A 6,551-nucleotide genomic window follows, 5' to 3' on the forward strand; every position below is an offset into this window, starting at 1 on the left:
TGTCAGTTCAACGTAGTTTAATTGGACCAACTATGCTGTCTAATAAAATCCTTATGTGTCTTTCACATATGATGACAGAAGCGCATATTCTTGCATCATGAAACTGTGTGATTGGCATTAAAAATTCAAGTAAAGCAACAAATAGTTTTGTTATTTATGGAGATTAGTCAGTAACAAAACTGGATAAGTTATGCACTTAAAATTAACTTGTGAATTAATCCTTGGATTCAGAAAATATACTTTAATGTTAAGAATATAGACTCTGGAGGCAACCTGAAGAATATCTTGATTCAGCTGTATCATCTATAAAAAGGGAATATGTTATTATCTAACTTGAAAAATGGTTCAAGTATTAAGAGATAATTTTATGAATGTTTTTCACATAATGACTGGCATAGTAAGCACTGAAATAGATGTTACTCCTGATAAAGATAATGGCAATGATGAAGTTTGGTGGATCTAAGGATCTCATGCTCATCATCTAAAGTTACTTTTCCTACATTAAAAGCTGAATTGCAGCACTACAATGTATATTGTCATAAGAGAGGGAAGAATATGCCTTTCGAACAAGTTTCAAGAGCTTACATCTGGTGAAAAATAGACAAAATAAGCAGATGAGAAATTAACATGAAAGCTCTATACAATGCATATTTTTAATAAGCATGAAACATTATTGCAGTTTTATTTGGGTTTATCTGGAGAAATCAGAGTGGGCTCAACAGAAAATACAGGATTTGAAGTCAAGCCAGAAGATGAATTTTCTTTCAGGCAAATCAGAAAATCAAAGGACCTGGGATCTTTATTGTCCTGGGAAGACAACTATAATTGTACAGGACTATGAGAAAGTGTGGTACTGCCAGAGTGAGGAAGAGTGAAGCATAAACTGTGAGGGAAGGAGGGGAGGAAAGGAGACTCAATAGAGATTCCATGAAGGGCTTCAAGCCATGTACATGTTTTAAATGTTTAACCTACATCCAAAAAGAAATTATTGGAATGAACGGACAATTTCAAAACCATGTTAATGGCATGATCATATTCTTAGGTTTGAGAGGCTAGTACAACAGGAATAGAACAGGGGTGATTGATTGGGCAAGCATGTGCCTGAGGGGAGGGAAAACAATAAGAAATAAGAGGAACAATTCAATTGGGAAAAAATAAGAGTATCATGCAGAAAAGTAGAAATTAGCATGCAAAGAACAGATAGTTAGGGGGATACTAAGCAACAAAATAGTTTTTGAATGTTAACATGGAATCTTAGAACCAGGGATTTAGTGCAAAAATGGAGGTTTCTTGACTTTTGAAAAACAATAGATTTTGGTTCAATTTTCTGGAATAGGCAATGTGAAAGGTTGTCATAGTCTGTTTTGTGCTATTGTAGCAGAATACCACAGATTGGGTAATATATAAAGAAATAAAATACACCTTTCTTTCTCATGATTCTGGAGGCTGGGAAGTTCAAGATCAGGGTATTAGCATCTTATAAGGGCCTTCTTGCTGTGTCTTCATATGGTGGAAGGCAGATGGAGAACTCAGTCTTGTGAGCATTTTTAATGGCAAGGTTGATTCATTTATGAAAGCAGAGCCCTAAAGACCTTAAACGCTTCCCATTAGGTCCCACCTCCCAACACTGCTGCACTGGTGATTAATCCAACACATGAATGGAGGCATGCTGGAGGCATGGAAGGAGGCATGCTAAGGTGTTGCTACAGATAAATCTATCAATGGAGGGAAAAAAAATAACTAAATTTTTGCCTTATATATTTGATTTTTCTGTAAAAATAGAAGGAAAATAACTTGGTAAATGTGAAAAAAAAATGTGAAATTTAGGAAGCATATTCAGACCACAGCAGAAGGTACATAAAAATCAAAAGAAGTTGGTAATTGTTAGATTCAGATTAATAGATTTTAAATTGTTTTAAATTTAAACAGATTAAAAAGATTAGTATATTTTAAATTAATAAGGGATGAGAGAGATTTTTAGAAAACTTCCAATACACTGGAGTCTCAGACACAAGTATTAATAAAATTGCCCAGATAGGATATGCAGAATGAGGAAAGACCTAAGTTTGAGCCTTGTGAGATGTCAGTAATCATGGGATGCCTTGATGTGTGCATTTGCATGTAGAGGGGAAGATGCCAATAGGTAGATTGAAGGACATGAAATTGAGCCAAATTTCCAGAGAGAGGGCAAGGGCAAAATTCCAAGTCAGGTAAGTAGATTGCATTTGGAAAACAGGGTTTTTTTTCTTTTTTTCTTTTTTTTAACATTTGCAGAAGGGAGCCATGCTAAGGTGTTGGTAAAGTTAAATGTATCAATGGAGGAAAAGGATTTCAACTAATTTTTTGCCTTATAGTTTTGATTTTCCCATAAGTAGAAGAGCAGAATAATCTAGTAAATGTGAAGAAAAAAATGAAATTATAAGCTTTAGGAACACAGAAGTCATGAAATAGTTGTTGAGGCTAAAGGGATAGGAAACTTTCCAGAAACATATAACAGGATGACCCAGAAATGTTGAAGACTTAGGGAAGGTCAAAATTCTCATATATCATATATCCAAGATGAGAGAGCTGTCTCAAATAACATTTAGCTATTTGGTTGTGAGGTTAAAGAAAACAGGCCATGTCGCTGGGTGGTGGTGGGGGGCAGTTGGAGTGTGCATTTAAGAAAATGTTTCTTGAACCACAAAAATGAAACCAAATTGATAAGCCCTTGAGGCACATGAGGACCTAGTCTTAAAGTTTATATGAATTTTATTTTTGAGACAGAGAGACCAGAACTACATACTACATTGGCAAGACAGTTGTATTTGAGCATGTAAATCATTGTCTTCTCTTCACCAGAGTCTGCGTCTACATTTATGTCTTCTCATACACTAATCGTCACCACTTTGCCTTCTTTTCCTTCTTTTTCTTTTCTTTTTTTCTGTTTTTTTTTTTTTTAGACAAAGTCTTGTTCTATCACCTGCACTGGAGTGCAGTGGTGTAATCATAGCTCATTGTAACCTGAAACTTCTGGCCTCAAACACTCCTCCAGCCTCAGCCTCCCAAAAGGCTGGGACTACAGGCATGATCAACTGCACCCAGCCTCTTTGCCTTTCCTCTAGTTTCCTGCTATAAAAGGAAGTCACGCCTCTCCATTCCTACATCGAACCAAAAGATCCCAGCCTTAAAAGCACAACTATTTCCTCTGCATGAAATTTTCCTCATATATTTCAACATTGATCTGATCCTTTATTTGAAATCTATTGCATATAAAATCAATACTCATATTTTAGTTGTTAGCTGTTCTCATTTTTTAATGATTGCTACTTTTGAGGCATAATTCAAGGCTCAAATTTTTTCCTATTTTTTATCCCTCAGGATTCTTTGACAATAATTGTTATATATGTGCAAAATAATAATGTATTAATTTTATATGCCCAACTAAACATAAACAATGTTTTCCTGAGTGTTGTAGGCAAGGGATCCGTGAACTTTTTCTTACATGAAAACATAGTAAATATTTTCAACTTTTCAGGCCAAATTTCTCCATTGCAACTGCTGGAATCAATGTTGTAGTGTATAAGGAACCATAGAAAATAGAGAAATAAAGAGGCATGGCCGGGTACAGTGACTAATGCCTGTCATCCCAGCATATTGGGAGGCTGAGGTGGAGCTCGAGACCAGCCTGGCTAACACAGTGAAACCCCGTGTCTACTAAAAATACAAATAATTAGCCTGGCATGGTGGCGGGTGCCTGTAATCCCAGCTACTCTGGAGGCTGAGGCAGGAGAATTGCTTGAACCTGGGAAGCACAGGTTGCAGTGAGCTGACATTGTGCCATTGTACTGCAGCTTGGGCAACAAGAGCAAAACTCTCTCTCAAAAAAAAAAAAAAGTTAAAAAAAAATGAAGAAGTATGACTGTGTTTCAATAAAACATTATTTATGGACACAGAAACTTGCATTTCAGGTAGTTTTTATATGCCAAGAAATATTATTGTTCAGAGCTCTTGTTTTTGTCCCAAGACATGCTCCTTTAGACTTATTTGAAATCAAAACGAAAAATGACATTAAGTTCTATGCCCAGAGAGTTGTCATCATGGAAAACTATGAGGAGCTAATACCTGAATATTTAGCTTCATTAAAGAAGTGGTGGACTCAGAGGATCTTCTTCTAAGGATTTTCCATGAGATGTTGCAGCAAAACAACATTTTGAAAGTTACTAGGAAAAAAGTAGTCAAACAATGCTTAGAACTCTTCACTGAACTGGCAGAAGATAAAGAAAACCACAAAAAGTTATATGAACAGTTCTCTAGAAACATAAAGCTTGAAATATACAAAGACTCTCGAAATCAGAAGCAGCTTTCAGAGATGTTAAGATACTGAAATGGGCAAAGTTTCCTTATCCCCCTCGCAGGACATGTGATAAGGGTGTGGCTTTGCTGCTTCGGTGCCCCGCTGCTCAAAACCACTAGGGGGAGCAGGCAGATGGGCAGGTGGGGGCGTGTGGGCTTCGACCCCAAGGCAGCATCTAGGGGTGAATGTTCACAGCTCCTGAAGCCCCGCTGAGCGTGTGTGTGTTTCAGTTTGGGCATGTGTTTTAGTTTTGCCGTCTGGAGGTAGCTTGTGTTGATCAGCTCAGTCGGACCCTCTGCCTTATTGCAAGGACAGGGGAGGCTTTCTGTATCCCAGGATTCTTGCCTTGGTGTATCAGAAAAATTAGATTACACGTGGGCTTGGAGACTAAGTGCAAGGTTTTATTGAATGGTGGAAGTAGCTCTCAGCAGATGGATGGGGAGCCAGAAGGAGTATGGAGTGGGAAAATGGTTTTCCCCTGGAGTCGGATAGCTCAGTGGCCAGATTCCTCTGGGCATCCGCGTCGTTCTGCCAGTGGATGGCCTGCTGCCGTCTGCTGATGCCTGTCGGTGTGTTCTTCCACTCCTCTCCACGTCCAGCCACTTGTGTGCTCTTCTGACAGTTTTTTTTTTTTTTTTTCTCTCTCAACCTCCCGCCGCTTGTGTCTGTGGCTGCCAAAGTCTTGGGATTTTTATAGGCACAAGATGGGGATATAGCCAGCCAAGGTGGTCTTGGAAACTGCAATATTTGGGCATGAAAACAGAAATGCCTGTCCTTACCTAGGTTCGTGGGCACAGGCCTGGGGGTGGAGCCCTAGCCAGGGATCACACACAACGCTCTCTACCCAGCACTTCCATGTTCACCACCCATATCAATGCAACACATCTGCTTCTGGTGATGAAATGGTTTCTCTCAAGGACTATTGCAGCAGAATGAGGGAAAGCTAGAAACACATTATGTCACAGGTGAGACCAAGGACTGGTAGCTCACTCATGCAGCCTTTGTGGAACATCTTTGGAAGTTTGGCTTAGAACTAATCTATATGATTGAGCCAACTGATGAGTACCGTGTCCAACAGCTGAAGGAATCTGAAGGGAAGACTTTAGCGTCAGTCACCAAAGAAGGCTTGAAACTTCCAGAACATGAAGAAGAGAAAATCAAACAGAAAAAAATGAAGTTTGGGGATATCTGCAAAATCATGAAAGATATACATTGGAGAAAAAATCAAAAAGGTAGTTGTGCAAAGCAATTGGTTACGTCCCCATGCTGTATTGTCACAAGCATGTGTGGCTGGACAGCAAATATGGAAGGAATCACCAAAGCTCAAGCCCTAAGAGATAATTCAACGATGGGTTACGTGGCAGCAAAGAAACACCTGGAGCTAAATACTGACCACTCTGCTACAGAGACCTTGAGGGAAACGGCAGAGGCTGACAAGAACTAGTCTGTGAAGGATCTGATCATCTTGTTTTTTGTTTGTTTGTTTTTTGGGATGGAGTCTTGGTCTGTTGCCGAGGCTGGAGTGCAATGGTGCAGTCTCGGCTCACTGCAACCTCCACCTCGATGGTCTCGAACTCCTGACCTCGTGACTTGCCCGCCTTGGCTTCCCAAAGTGCTGGGATTACAGGCGTGAGCCACCGCATCCGGCCCATCTTGCTTTTATGAAGCTGCAGTCCTATGTTCTGGATCCAGTCTGGAAGATCTCCCAGACACATATTATAAAGATCTACAGGATAATCAAACTCAACCTGGGTATTGATGAATATGATCCTATTGCTGATGATACCATTGCTGCTGTAACTGAAGAAATGCTACCTCTCAAAGGAGATGATGACACATCATGCATGGAAGAAGTAGACTAAGCGCCAGCTGAGGAATGACTTGTACATGTATTCAATGCTCTATCTTTATTCCTTCTGATAATATATTTTCAAGGAATTTTTTTCTTGGTTTTTATTAACATCTAAAGACTCTGAACGGCATGACAATAACTATTAAAAGGGGAAGATAAGATTTACTTCTAAGTGATGTTGTGATCACTTAGGCACTAAAGCAGAGCTGGTATGCTTTCCTAGTTTTGCGTTGGCTTATTTTAACAGATTTAGGTAATGTATGTTGTAAGATGTACGTAACCCAACTTTAACTTTGTGGTCTAAAGTGTTTAGCTATCAAGTGGGATTCCTTAGTAGACTAGAGCTTTTGCCACTGAAGTGTT

General features: G+C 39.2%; 1 pseudogene; it reads left to right on the forward strand.

The window, feature by feature from the left end:
- LOC108311754 overlaps nucleotides 1-6,198 on the forward strand; it is a 97,184-nt pseudogene extending 90,986 nt beyond the window's left edge.
- The last annotated feature ends 353 nt before the right edge of the window (nucleotides 6,199-6,551 follow it).

The sequence above is a fragment of the Cebus imitator genome, unplaced genomic scaffold (genome assembly GCF_001604975.1).
Source record: "Cebus imitator isolate Cc_AM_T3 unplaced genomic scaffold, Cebus_imitator-1.0 Scaffold7, whole genome shotgun sequence".
In the NCBI taxonomy this organism is placed as follows: Eukaryota; Metazoa; Chordata; class Mammalia; order Primates; family Cebidae; genus Cebus; species Cebus imitator.